Source organism: Triticum aestivum, chromosome 4B (assembly GCF_018294505.1).
Source record: "Triticum aestivum cultivar Chinese Spring chromosome 4B, IWGSC CS RefSeq v2.1, whole genome shotgun sequence".
In the NCBI taxonomy this organism is placed as follows: domain Eukaryota; kingdom Viridiplantae; phylum Streptophyta; class Magnoliopsida; order Poales; family Poaceae; genus Triticum; species Triticum aestivum.
In genome coordinates, this window is record NC_057804.1 from 580,265,504 (window position 1) to 580,280,734 (window position 15,231).

The following is a 15,231-nucleotide window of genomic DNA, read 5'->3' on the forward strand; positions in this document are numbered from 1 at the left end:
TACCTCCTCTTCGGAGGCCGCCGATGCGCCATCATCTCCAACCGACTCCCTTCTCTGCTGCCCTGGAGCCTCTTCTTTCTCCTCAACTTCTTTTGATACATGTGTAACCACCCCATTCCCATCTCTCACAGCTTCCACTCTACCCATACATACACGCTTAGAGGAAACATTTATGTCCCCATACAGAATACACTCATAGCTATCCATGGTTTTCTCAAAAGAGAAATCCAGCTCACTACCGGTTGCTGGAGCTTCATAGAGGCTTCTTTTTTTACCTATCGTGTTCTTGCGTGCTCCCTCTGAACTTCCAATTCCTCCTCCCTTCTTTCCTTTCCTGCCCTTTTCTTTTGTCTTTCCCTGCATGGATTTCTTTGTAGCATTGAAAGTGTAAAAAGGGGTGTCAGTTGTATTTTTTGTAGCAAGTCTTGCAGCAACAGCCCCCGACAGCGCCTCCAGCACCCCCGGGCGAAAGAGGAGTTGATCACCCCATTGCAGAGCCGCCCTACTCTCCTGGCCGACCGGGTTAGGCTGGTATGCTGCCATAGCCGCAATAGACCTGATGGGGGAAGTACTATTCCCCTGATGCAACATGTCCTGGCCCGCCTGGCCAGGTACAGCAGCCTTGGTGGGAGCCGCTCCCCCCACCAGCGCTTGGCCCTCCTGGCCTTCGCTAGTAGGGGGTGCAGGGGTGTATGTTGATGCATTCTGGTCCTCCTGACCATGATCATCACCCCACATGGAGTGTTGGGACGCTACAGGGAGACAACCCTCCTGGCCGTCCCGCAGCGCCCCCTTGATGGGCGCCCTTCTGGACGCCAGTCCTTGGCCCTCCTGGCCAAGGCTAGCGCGCTCGAGTGGCCCGCGCTCCAGGTCCACCTGACCCGAGGCAGCTCCTACGGGCACCGACAGAGAAGGTACTTGCCCCCGGTCCTGCTGACCGAGCAAGTGGCCTCCCTGGACTGGACATCCAGTCGCCAGGATAGACGATGCAGCACCTTTCTCTTTCACAGTGAGATCACTCACAACTTTGGTGACTTTGATCACCATACCTTCAGTAGCCTTTGAGATGTTTTTTCTACTATAGCCCGAGTACACAAGAGCTCTTCTACTAGCTGTATTTCCCTTCCAGTAGGCCTCTACACCGAGGTTTTTTGCAAAAACAGCTACTCTACTCTCTTTAGGAATCCTACAGAACCTTTCCGACGTATGGCCTACAAGCCCACAACACTCACAATATGACGGCAACTTTTCATAACGAACATCAAAATAACGTTTTTCTTTGCTGCCTAGAGGAGTGAATTCTACTCTACTCTTGATTGGCTCGTGTAGCGGGACTTTCACACGAACACGCAAACACTTTTCTACTATCATGTGATTCTGGTGTGAGATGGTTATCACCTCCCCAATTTGGCCCCCTAGAGACGAACCCACATCTTCAGTTTTAAGCTCAAATGGTAGATCACGAACCTGGGCCCAAATAGCCATGGTTCCAAGATCCACCTCCGCCGGGTTACCCTTGCCATTGAACTCGGCGAAGATGATCCCATCCCGCTTATGGTGCCAAAAGATTATGAAAAATTACGGAGAGGGCCTGTGAATGCTACTTCTCTTGCACGTCAAAAGGAGACTATTGTATTGATTGAAAATTTATTGGAACAAGAGGAGATACACTGGCTACAACGGGGTCGAGCAAACTGGTTATTGCATGGTGACCGAAATACTTCTTTTTTCCATAATGCCGCAACAGCTAGAAAGAAGAGGAATCAGATAAAAAAATTGCTTGACTATAATGGGGTTTGGGTAAAAGACACGGAGATGAAGAATCATATTCTGGGGTATTTTTCTAACCTGTTTACTTCAGAAATTAATCAACCGAACCATGAGACCCTCTCCCTTGTAAAAAGAAAAGTAACGAATGAGATGAATAGGGCTCTCCTTGCCCCCTACACGGCTGAAGAGGTTAGGAAGGCACTTTTTGACATTGGTGATTTAAAGGCGCCGGGGCCAGATGGCCTTCACGCCATTTTTTATAAGAGATTTTGGACTATGTTAGGAGATGATTTGACTGAAGAGGTTATCCAAGCAGTGAATACCTGTACTATACCTGATGGTTGGAATGATACAACAATAGTAATGATTCCAAAAGTTAACTCCCCGGAAAAGGTAACTCAATTTAGACCAATCAGTTTGTGCAATGTGGTGTATAAAGTCATTTCAAAGATGATTGCTGCTCGTCTGAAGACAATCCTCCCAGATATTATTAGCCCTACCCAAAGTGCTTTTGTGCCTGGAAGAATGATTACAGATAACATCTTAGTGGCTTATGAATGTTTCCATAAAATAAAAAATAAAAGGACCGGTAAAGAGGGCCTGTGTGCAATAAAACTAGACATGCACAAAGCATATGACCGAGTGGAGTGGCCTTTTTTAAAGGAAACCATGTTGAGACTAGGTTTTCAGCAGGATTGGGTGAATTTAATTATGCAATGTGTGACCTCGGTGGAATATCGGGTTCGTTTTAACACGGAAGAAACAGAGAGCTTCAAACCATCTAGAGGACTGAGGCAGGGGGACCCTCTCTCCCCATATTTATTTTTGTTATGTACGGAAGGCCTGACTGCACTCCTAGCTAATGCAGAGGAGAATAGAAGTATTTCTGGAATTAAAGTTAGCAGAGATGCCCCATCTATTTCAAATCTCCTTTTCGCGGACGATTCATTAATCCTGATGCAAGCTAATTCCATGAACGCGGAGGCGCTGAAAGCAGTTTTGGATGCTTATTGTGCTGCATCGGGGCAAATGGTGAGTGTTGAAAAATCTAGTATATTTTTTAGTCCCACCACAAAAGTGGAAGATAAGGCGCATATATGTACTATTCTGAACATTATGACTGAAGCTCTCAATGACAAATATTTGGGTCTGCCTTCAAATGTGGGTATGGACAAAAGTGATTGTTTCCAATTCTTAATAGACCGAATTGTTATGAAAATCAGTGGTTGGAAGGAAAAGTTGCTATCAGCAGGAGGAAAGGAAATCCTTCTCAAATCGGTTGTACAAGCTATCCCAACTTATGCAATGTCCGTCTTTAAAATTCCTAAAAAGATTTGTAAAGGAATCATTGACGCGATGTCGCATTTTTGGTGGGGTGATGAAGACAATCAGAAGAGAATGCATTGGATGGCATGGTGGAAGATGTGTGTACCAAAAGACCAAGGAGGAATGGGTTTTCGAGACATACATTGTTTCAATCTGGCCTTATTAGCCAAACAAGCGTGGCGCCTGCTTGATAACCCTGATTCACTATGTGCTACAATTTTGAGAGCTAAATATTTTCCAGATGGAGATTTAATGAATGCGAGTTTGAAAAAAGGATCCTCTTTCACGTGGCAAAGCATCATGGCCGGAGTGGATTCTCTCAAAAAAGGTTATATTTGGAGAGTTGGTAATGGACAGAATATTGATATCTGGAGAGATGCATGGATCCCGAATGGGGCAAATAGGAAAATTATCACTCCTAGAAGAGGGCAGCTTCTAACAAAAGTTGCTGATCTTATAGATCCAATCAACAATTGCTGGGATGAAGATTTGGTAAGACAAACGTTGTGGCCAATTGATGTCCAGAGAGTGCTTACGATCCCCCTCCCCACGTATGACATGTCGGATTTCATAGCTTGGAGCTTTACAAAGAATGGACGGTTCACGGTTCGTTCTGCTTATCTGGAGGAATGGAAAGCCCAACATGGGAGGAAATTGCAACACTCAGATGGCATTGGAGGAATAAATGTCAATACTATTTGGAGCAAGATTTGGAAATTATCTTGTCCAGCAAAAGTGAAGATCTTTATTTGGCGTACCTTACATGGAACCCTCCCGTGTCGTGTTACACTTGCTAATAGACATATGAAAGTTTCGCCCACCTGCCCATCATGTTCAAACGGGCATGAAGATACAAAACACTTATTATTTTTATGTCAAAAGGCAAAAGAGGTGTGGGAGAAACTGGGATTGCACGAAGCCATTAAAAAAGCATGTGCGGTCGATCGTGCGGGAGAGGCAGTACTTGAATTTCTAATTTTTATGCCAGAACATGAGCTATCTATATTGGGCACACAGAATGTTCGCGAACTGATCGCTATAACAGCCTGGTATTTATGGTGGGAAAGACGTTCGCTAGTTCATCAGGGGAAGACCCAAGATGCATACCAAATTTCGATGGGAGCCCGTGCTATAACGACGAACTATGTTATTGCCCAATCCTCCAAGGCAACAAATAAAATAGAGGGATGGACGAGACCCCCTCTAGGTTTTGTGAAATTAAATGTCGATGCTTCTTTTGATCAAGACATGCTTAGAGGCACAACGGGAGCTGTACTTAGAGATGATAAAGGAAGATTTATTGTTGGAGGGAATTGGAAGATGGATTGGTGTGCAGATGTTTTAACAGCAGAAGCAATGGCACTACGTTTTGGCTTATTACTTGCACAAAAGGCGGGAAGTAACCGACTTGTTGTTAACTCTGATAATATGGAAGTAATTGACGCGATGAAGAATGGAGGACATACAGCGGGAGCGGCGGCAGCTGTGTTTGAGGATTGTTATTTTTTGGTTTGTGATTTTTCGTTAGTTAGATTTGAACACTGTAATAGGAAGGCAAATAAAGTAGCTCATGAAGTTGCTAGAGTAGCCAAATTTTCTGAGACAAAGGACTGGTTTGAGGAACCTATGAATGATATTGTAAATTTTCTTATAGACGATGTAACCATTATTACTAATAAATAAAGAGGATGTTTATTTCAAAAAAAAATACTTTAAGCCACGCCGAAGGCACTAGTAAATGAGGGGCGTTGCTAATGCTGGAGTGCGCCAATGCGAGCGATTTCTGACCATGTTGTTAGGATGTACTCCCTCTATCTTAAAATAAGTGACTCAACTTTATACTAACTTTAGTACAAAATTAGTACAAACTCGAGTCACTTATTTTGGGACGGAGAAAGTATTAGGCAATCGCATCCAGCCACGTATCCCTTTAAATTAGAATGGAGAAAGAAAGAAGGTGGAGATGAGGAATTACAACGAAGATCTGACATGCCCCGTGTTTGGAATGTGTGTGTGTGTGCTGTGGTCCCGGCTGATTCCGCGGCAAGCGTTCCCACGGCTCTGCCTCATGCGCGTGCGTACGCTAATTTACTCCCGGTGCTTCACGTACTGTACTACTGTGGGTTTTTCATTCATTCGCTTCATGCACTTGTCTATTGGCCCACCGTTGCTGCTACTTTTGCCTTGCACTGCTAGCCGTCGTTCACATGACGCGCTGATGCTCACCATGCTGTCACACGTGTTTCTTCAGTCCACTCGGAATGCATTTTTCTTGATGTGTTTGCTGCGGCCAAATGGACATTTGTTGCATAGGAAGGTTACAAGGTAGATTGGTTGCAAAGCCGGCCGCGCTACACGGCAACACCAATGAGCTACTGCAAGATGGATGTGTGACACTGCTAGCCGATGTTGTCGCATGTGACAACATGCTGTGAATGGATGTTGTGATTGGAGGGCTATGCGACGGTAGTACTAACGGTGATAGCGGAGAACGACAACAGGGCTAATGTTTGTGGTGTTGCAGATGCAAATCGGCTAAGGAGGGTATGTTGTGGTGGCAACATGGCTCGTGTTGCAAAGGTCCGACTGCAAAACTTTAGAGCGTAACACATGTCATAGTGCAAACCCTCAAACGTAACATGGATCATGTGGCAAAGCACTCGTCACGCAAACCTCCAAGCGAACATGACCCATGTGGCAAACCTCCAAGCGCAAGGATCCATGTTCCAAACCTCCGAGCGCAACATGCGCGACCGAGCGACACATGACTCATGTTGCAAACCTTCAGGTGCAACATGACCCATATTGCAAACCTCATCAATGACTGAGCGCAACATGACCCATGCTACAAACCTCCGGGCACAGCATGATCCATGTTGCAAACCTCATTAGTGACCGAGCGCAATATGACCAATGTTGCAAACCTCATGAGTGATCGAGCGCAACATGACCTATGTTGCAAACCTCACCGTCTGGATCAGACGACTATCCTACGGTGGATCCAACTGGTCGTGACCTGGCCGATCTTTTCAAAAGATCAAATGTATGACGCGTCAAAACAAGTCACGCGAAGTTGCGTGACCGATTGGGTCCGCAATAGGGGGTGTTCAATGTTTGCAAGCCGGGTGTATGCTGATGCAAGGTCAGTGGCTTCCACCGCAAGCTGCTCGGCCTTTTTATTATTTTTTGTTGCAAAGTAGAAGCACCATGCTGCAAAACTAGTCGCGCGATGTTGGAGTAGTCGACGTCGTTTCTGGTGTTGCAACCATTACGGGAGTGTTGTCGGTGCTTCGGGAGCTTCACCCGGTGTGCCGGTGCTTCAGGAGCATCGTTGATGTTGTGGTCGCTAAGGTCATGTTGCACGTGTTGTGGCTAATGCACAGGCGTCGGCTAATGTTGTTACGACGACGGTCGAAAGTGTTGTCATGTTGTTGCTAACTGGAACTGGTAGGGTATGGAGGGGATGTTTCGACAAGGCTGCTAGTTGGAGGGGGTACGCGTGAGCGAAGGCAATGTTTGGGACCGCTGTTGCGTCCGATTGGCTACACGTCAGGTTTTTTTGGAACCTAATAATGCCTAGGATGCACCATATTTTTGGTAAAAAAATTGAGAGGATTTCTTTTAAATAGTAGTAGAAATTGTCGCTAAGATCAACAGGCTAATTTAGCTTGTCGTGAGCACAAGCAGCTAGCTACAGTTTGTGCTTTGTTTGCTGATGCCGTATGTACAACAAGAGAAAAAATGTACCAGTAGCTAGTCACAGTGATGTGGTCCTCGCTTTGCATGCTAATAGTTCTAGATACATCCATTTTTAAGACAAGTAATTTCGAACGGAGGAAGTTCTAGATACATCCATTTCTGAGACAAGTAATTCCGAACGGAGAGAGTACACGTGGCCACGATGTGAGGTGTGAACACAGTTTCTCCCTACTGGCAGGACCCCCACGCTAGGTGTGAACGCATAGGCTCTCACGCAAATAAAAAACCGGGCGACTAATCAGACGGCCGATATACTTCTAATCCAAGGGCTCGGGAGGCGGTTTATTTCGCGTTGGCCTTTTGGAAAATGAATAGGACATAATCGAAATATTCGAATAACATGTAGATCACCATGTATGTCTTCTTTAAATGTACACATGGATCGCGATTGTTCACTGGCCTAATCAGCCAAAGCAGTCAATGTCTTCGATTGACGTGCAACACTCGGCGCCTGCTGTGCTTGTTTTAAATGATCCTTTTGAAAACTCAATCTCTTTTTCTAAAGAAAACTGAATCTCTTCACTTACCAATCCCAAAATTTAATTTGAAATCGGACCCGGGGGGTATCCATGCCATTTGCTTTTGCATTTCTGGGCGTATGTCACATCATTTAGATCGGTGTTTTCTTTTTTTGCGAGGAATTTAGATTGCTGTTTTTTAAACACGCCATATATTTTGAAATCTGACCTTCGGGGGTATTCACGCCATTTACTTTGGCATTTTTGGGCACATGTCACTTCATTTAGATTGATGTTTTTTAATCATGCCATATATTTTGGAATCGGACCTTCGGGGTATTCACGCCTATTTTATTGTTATTTTTTAATCGCATCAAATATTTTTCACAAATCTTCTCGGCATAAGGCTGGTCACAGTGGGGAGAAACTTAGGAGTAACATCACACACTCTAAGGCCGGTCATAGTGGAGAGTAACATATACTAGTAACATCACACACTCTAACATCACACACTCTAAGGCTGGTCATAGTGTATGATACTACGTTCATAATGCATAGTATCATAGATGGTCTCATTATTAGCATGCATGACACATAGTAGTATAACATTTATTATGTTACGGTATCTACCTATGTTACTATGACCTTCTCCCTCTTCTTTAGTTGCCTGCCACATAAGCATGTTTGCGAGTCCCAAGTACATGATACTAGTTATGTTACCCCCACTATGGCCAGCCTAATACAACTTTGCTTATGTGGCACGTATTTAGTGAAGAGAGAGGTGCTTGTGGTAACTAGCTAAGTTACCGGAACATCACACACTCCAAGAAACAATGAGTCTATAACCTAATAAATATATCGTTGCATGACACTACATAGATGTTCCTACCCACTATGATGGTAGTAACATAGTCTAGGGAAGTGTAAAGTTACTAGCTTATGTTCTTGTCCATTGTGACCAGCCTAACTGTTTTTGCAGGGTCTTTCTGGTATGGGCGAGATGGCCTTTAATGCAAAATATTAATCCCGAGGATGTACACGCAAGTCACTGGCACTCCGTGCAAGGACGAAAAGCAGGAATAAGATTTGATATCCATGCAAAAAAAAAGGAATAAGATTTGATAATTCGTCTAGGGGATAAGATTCCTCTAATACATGGATACTAATCAATTGATTCCACCAGAAGGCACCAGCTCTCGGAAGGAGGCGCCTTCGCGCTCGGATGAACCTGGCGGAGGGCCCTGGTCGCGGGCGGCGCCAGAGGCCGCGGCGCCGTGGTCGGATGAACCTGGCACTCCACGACCACCGCAGAGAGGATGAATTCGGTGAGAGGAGGCCTTCTCTTTTTCATTTCTGTATCTTTTTTCGAGATAGCTCTGGAATCTGGATCTTCTCGTTCAAGCGGCCGATTCACAGTCTCTCCTCTGTTCATGGTTGTGATTGAGGGCCCGTGATAACATGTTGAGCCTAAAATTGAGGATGGTTGCCTCGCCAAAAGAATTTTGAGAATAAAAAATTCTTTCTTTCATTGATCGCTGGAATCCGTTAGTTACACAAAGAATCTCTCCATTTACAAAGACATCATTAGGCTAGGCATCGAGGAGCGATCTACCCTCGTCTCCTGAGCACGTACGGGACGCTCTCAGGCGAACCAAACCCACCAAAAGAGCGTTCCGGCAGCGACGGTGGAGACGACATCGGAAACCCAACCGCGGCCGGGTCGGCGCGACCACGGCATAATCCCGCCGCCGCCCCCTCTGCCAAGGCGGGACAACCCCGGCATGCACCCGCTCCCGCCGCCGCCCCCTCCGGCAAGGCGGGACGACCACGGCACGCTCCCGCCGCCGCCTCCTCCGCCAAGGCAGGACGAGCCCGGCATGCTCCCGCCGCCGCCCACTCTGACGGCGGCTTCTCCACCCTTCCGCCAGCCTCCACCAAGACGGGACGCGCCTTGGAACTTCGCGCCGACGCAGAGCTGTAGCAGCACCAGCGCCGGCACCAGCAGCCGCAGCGCGCACAGCAGCATCGCCTTCGCTCCCGTGGCCATCTCCTTGCTTCTGGCTACACGTAACGGCCGGCGTACGTGCGTCGTTGCGCAGATGTGCAGTATCTCTTTTCGCTCTCGTGTTTTCGATCTGTGTGTTGTGGGTAGGCTGGGGCCGGGACTGGGAGTATTTAATGAGGGAATGAGGAGCGTTGCCAAGTGGCCGCCTCCATCGGCAAGGAAGAAGAAAAGGGAAGGAGGCAGGAAATCGCAAGGCGGGACGACCCCGGCATGTCCAACCGGGAGCACTTTGAAACTGCCGCGCGACAAGACTTTCCGGCAGGCATCAGTGGCGCCGCACAAACTTACCGTGACAGCGATCCCGAGGGTCGAAGTCATCAAACTACCCACGGAGGGGAAGACAGTCCGGTTGACGATGCATTCATCATCCCGGAAAAACGTGTGAAGCAAGATAACCTCCGCAGAAAGCTTCTGTCCACGGCGAGGAGCCTGAAGAAGCAGAAGCAAAGGCTTAAAACTGCGCAGGATACGCTCAACCGAAGCTGGAACAAGGTGCTGGACACTGAAGGAAAATCTGGCGACGATTGCCACACAAAGAGCTACCCATAGCACAAACTGCTACCCGAATTTGACGACGAGGCCGCAATACCCATTCCGCCAAAGAACAATACGGCCACTCGGCCGGACCAACCACCTCATGGCCGCGATAGAGCAGCCAATGATACTGCACATGATTTACGTGAGCTCCTGGACAAAAAGGCAATTGCGGCCAGGTCCATCTACGGGTCCGGAGGACATGCTCCGACACAGAATTATGGTCACCACAATGATCATACTGATCAAATACCAGTCCGGAATCAACACCGGGCGCAACAACAGCCGACAGCATGCCGCAAAACATCCAGATATAGAGGGGCTGCGCACCCCCTGTGCTTCACCGATGAGGTGCTGGATCATGAATTTCCACAAGGATTCAAACCCGTGAATATAGAGGCATATGTCGGAACGACAAATCTTGGGGTCTGGATTGAAGATTTTATGCTTCACATACACATGGGTCGTGGGGATGACCTCCACGCCATCAAATACCTTCCCCTCAAGTTGAAAGGACCAGCTCGGCACTGGCTGAAGAGCCTCCCCGAAAACTCAATTGGAAGTTGGGAGGAACTTGAGGATGCTTTCAGGGCCAACTTTCAAGGAACCTATGTCCGATCTCTGGATGCAGACGATCTAAGTCACATAATACAGCAGCCCGGAGAGTCAACCCGCAAGCTTTGGAACAGATTCCTCACGAAAAAGAATCAAATTGTCGACTGTCCGGATGCCGAAGCCTTAGCGGCCTTCAAACATAGTATCCGAGATGAGTGGATTGCCAGACACCTCGGCCAAGAAAAGCCAAGGACGATGGCAGCCTTAACAAGCCTTATGACCCACTTTTGTGCGGGCGGAGACAGCTGGTTGGCCCGTAGAGGCACCAGTGACCCAGGCACATCCGAAATTTGAGATGGCAACGGGAAGCCCCGGCGCACTAAGCACAAGCGTCAGAATGAAGATAGTCCGGACAACACAGCGGTCAACGCCGGATTCAGGGGCTCTCGACCCGGTCAAGGAAAGAAGCCATTTAAGGGCAGCAAGGAGGGACCGTCCGGCCTGAATAAAGTCCTGGATAGATTCTGCCAAATCCATGGCACTTCCGACAAACCTGCAAATCATACCCATAGAGAATGTTGGGTCTTCAAGTAGGCTGACAAATTAAACGCCGAATACAAGGGAAGGGAAAAACCAAGCGAAGACGAGGATGAGCCTCACCAGCCGAACACGGGGGGCCAGAAAAAATTCCCACCAGAAGTCAAAACGGTAAACATGGTACACGCAACTCACGCAGAGTTCGTCGCCCCCAAATTCAATCCCTGGGCGGCTTGCCCAATCACTTTTGATCACAGGGACTACCCAACCAGTATCCGGCACGGAGGATCGGCTGCCTTGGTGCTCGGCCCAATAATTGATGGATACCATCTCACTCGAGTCCTGATGGACGGCGGCAGTAGTCTTAATCTGATATATCAAGACACCATCCAGAATAATCAAAAATAGCGCCACCTTCAATGGAGTGATACCAGGCGTTGAGGCCCACTGCTGGGGCTCCCTCGTATTAGAAGTGACATTCGATTCTCCTAACAACTTCAGAAGCGAGGAACTACTCTTCAACATTGCTCCCTCCAGCAACGGTTATCATGCATTACTCAGAAGAATGGCCTTCACTTGCTTTAACGCAATACCGAACTACGCCTGCCTTAAACTTAAGATGCCCGGTCCACGTGGCATCATAACCGTTGGTGGAAAGACAGAACAGTACGCGACGGCCCTAATAGCCGGACATTAAGTGGCCTCTCCTACCGGAAGCATGATCGGTCTTCAAGACTACGGACACGGATAGACGAGTCCAGTCCACCATTTTTCACAATAGCCCGGATAAACCTGAGCTAGGTGCTGTACATGTATCCCCATAAATGATACCAGGGGCTGCAAACATGTAATGAAGCCCACAATTCGGCTTGCCTCATTAATAGGCAAATATCTCGTATCTCTAACATCCATCAAGAATAACTAACTTTTCGCACGCTTACTCTTTTACATGAGTTTTCGTTTTTATAGACATTATTCGTGCGACACCCTTCCAGGATACGGCACAACAGAGACAAAGGCGCAGACGTGTAGCAGGGCCCCGCTCAAAGGTTTCTCTTTAGATTAAGCCCCTGTGTAAACCTTCTTTACTGTCTTTTGTTGCTTGACATCCCGTGGGTATTCAATACACCCACAGTGGATACTGGCGTCATAGGCATTTCGCCATGGCAGATCAATGCTCGTACCTGGAAATATAGGGTTCATAATCAAGGGCGTTGCTCAGCCCAGTATATGTTATAAAGTCCGAATACCCTAGGGAGTGTTCGACGTCGCGAGTTAGGCCTTATATGCATCAGCTCCGAGTCATGTCTTTGGTCAAATGTTGGGTTTGCCGGCTCCTGGGTTTGCTGCCTTATGTTCCGTTCTATCGGCTAAGGCGGCCAAAGGAGAACTACTGCGATTGTGCCCTGGTTATTCCGGATGAGCACCTCAGTAGAGAAAGCCGAAAACTGACTGTCATGATACAACGAGAGACTGGTCAACCACTCGAAGACTCATAGGAATCTATAGGATTCCTTTGCATTAACGAAGGACCATTTCCCAGTCACTTACATACGCGCCCCTATACGGATGCACACAGATGTACTAGAGGCTACTTAGTAGCCCCACCATAAAACTCCCATGGCTAAGTGAAAGTGTTACAACTATATAGTCCGGTTGCCTGGTTCGATGTGCGATCACCTCCTTAATGGACCAAGACGTTGGATCAAGTCTGATTATGCATATACCTTTCAAACACCCCCGCATTATATGCGTGGGGGGTAAAGCCAACGACTGCTAACTTTCAAGTTATATGAATACATAAACGGCCGCACAGGAGATAATACAACACTTTCAGGCAAAAGTATAAACACAACCTCTATATTTAACACATAATTGTTTACAATTCAGTGATTTGTCACTCGAACATGACATTCTTCAAACACTGAGCCTCTATTCTACGGGCACCTTCTATGACATGCTCGAAGTATTGCTCGTCTGGGTCTTGGCTTCCTGCCGGACCCTGGGTTGCAACGCCGGTGGCCTCCATATCTGTCCAATATGTCTTAACAAGGGCAAGAGCCATCCGCACACCCTCTATACATGCCGACCTCTTCACGGCATCGATTTGCGATCTGGCGCCAAATAATTGTTGCACCAAACTAAAGTAACTGTCCGGCTTCGGTCCCCTCGGCCATAGATGGTCTATTATAGACCTCATTGCAAGGACGGACAGCCTATGGAGCTCGGCTATAGCGGCCATCTTCTCACTCAATGGTAATGAGCGCGCTGGGGCGTTAAATTGCAACCAGAACAGTGTAACGCCCTCGATGCGGCTATAGCTCCCACGTGTCGAGGCACGACTTAGAGACATAACCGCATTGAAAGCAATGTCGCAAGTCAGGCAATCATTACAACATCCCATGTAATATATAATAAAAGGGGGAGATAACATAGTTGGCTTACACTCGCCACGTCACATCAGAGTACATAAATAACATCCATCAAACAAGCACTCATGGCCCGACTACGGCGCCAAAATAGAAAAGAACCCAACATGCGACAAGGTCCTGAATCGATAACCCCAACTAGGCACCACTACTGATCATCCGAAAAAGATACGTAGTATCGCTGAGAGTCCTCGTCGAACTCCCACTGGAGCTCGTAGTCGTCAACTGGAGCAGAAACACCTGGACCTGCATCTGGAGTTGTAGTATCTGTGAGCCACAGGGACTCGGCAATCTCACACCCACGCGATCAAAACTATTTAAGCTCATAGGAATGGATAAGGCAAATATATGTGGAGCTGCAGCAAGCGACTAGCATATGTGGTGGCTAACTTATACGCAAAAGAGAGCGAGAAGAGAAGGCAAAGCACGAGCGAGAAGCTAAAAGAACATCCTGCGCAAGCATAACTCCAACACCGTGTCCACTTCCCGGACTCCGCCGAGAAGGGGCCATCACGGTAACACACACGGTTGATTCATTTTAATTAAGTTTAGTTCAAGTCATCTACAACCGGACGTTAACAAATTCCCATCTGCCCATAACCGCGGGCACGGCTTTCGAAAGATCAATCCCTGCAGGGGGGTCCCAACTTAGCCCATAACGAGCTCTCACGGTCAACGAAGGAATAGACCTCCACCCAAGACACACCGATCAGACTCGGTATCTTGGTACAACAAGATGATTCGACAGGTTAAAACAAGTCCAGCAACACCGCCCGAATGTGCCGACAAATCCCGATAGGAGCTGCACATATCTCTTTCTCAGGGCACACTCAGATGAGCAATCCGTACAACTAAAACCAAACCTCGAGTTTCCCCGAGGTGGCGCTGCACAGGGCTCTAGTTCGGACCAACACTCAGAGGAGCACTGGCCCGTGGGGGGCTAAAATAAAGATGACCTTCGGGCTCCGGAAACCCAAGGGAAAAAGAGGCTAGGTGGCAAATGGTAAAACCAATGTTGGGCATTGCTGGAAAAGCTTTAATCAAGGCGAACTATCAAGGGGTTCCCATTATAGCCCAACCGCGTAAGGGACGCACAATCCGGGAACATAACACCGATATGACGGAAACTAGGGCGGCAAGAGTGGAACAAAACACCAGGCGAGAGGCCGAGCCTTCCACCCTTTACCAAGTATATAGATGCATTAAGATAACATAGCAATATAATGATATCCCAACAAGTAAAAGAAATGTTCCAACAAGGAACGGCTCCAATCTTCACCTGCAACTAACAACGCTATAAGAAGGGCTGAGCAAGGCGGTAACATAGCCAATCAATGGTTTGCTAGGACAATGGTGGGTTAGAGGTTCAACATGGCAATTGGGAGACTGACAAGCAAAAGGTAGGCATCGTAGCAGTGGCAAAGCAAAAGAGCGAGCAAACTAGCATAGCAAAGATAGTAGTGATTTCGAGGGTATGATCATCTTGCCTGCACAGTTGTCAGAGTTGACTGGATCCTCACAAGCAAACTCAACGGGCTCCTCGGTAGCGAACTCGTCTCCCGGCTCTACCCAACAAGACAAACAAGCAACAAGGATACAATCAACCACGGGCAAGACCAAGCAATATGATGAAATGACGATATGCTATGCGGGATGCGATGCGGGATGCAAAATGCAAGATATGACAGGAAATGCATGAACCTGGCATCAACTTGGAAAACCAAGTGTGCCACTGGATAGAGGGGATGAAATCGCTTGAAAACGATATAAAGATCATTGGAATCGGAGCTACGGTTTG

General features: G+C 47.5%; 1 pseudogene; it reads left to right on the top strand.

The window, feature by feature from the left end:
- The first annotated feature begins 1,815 nt into the window (after nt 1-1,815).
- On the top strand, nt 1,816-8,337 carry LOC123090236 (uncharacterized; annotated as a pseudogene).
- Nucleotides 8,338-15,231: the final 6,894 nt, after the last annotated feature.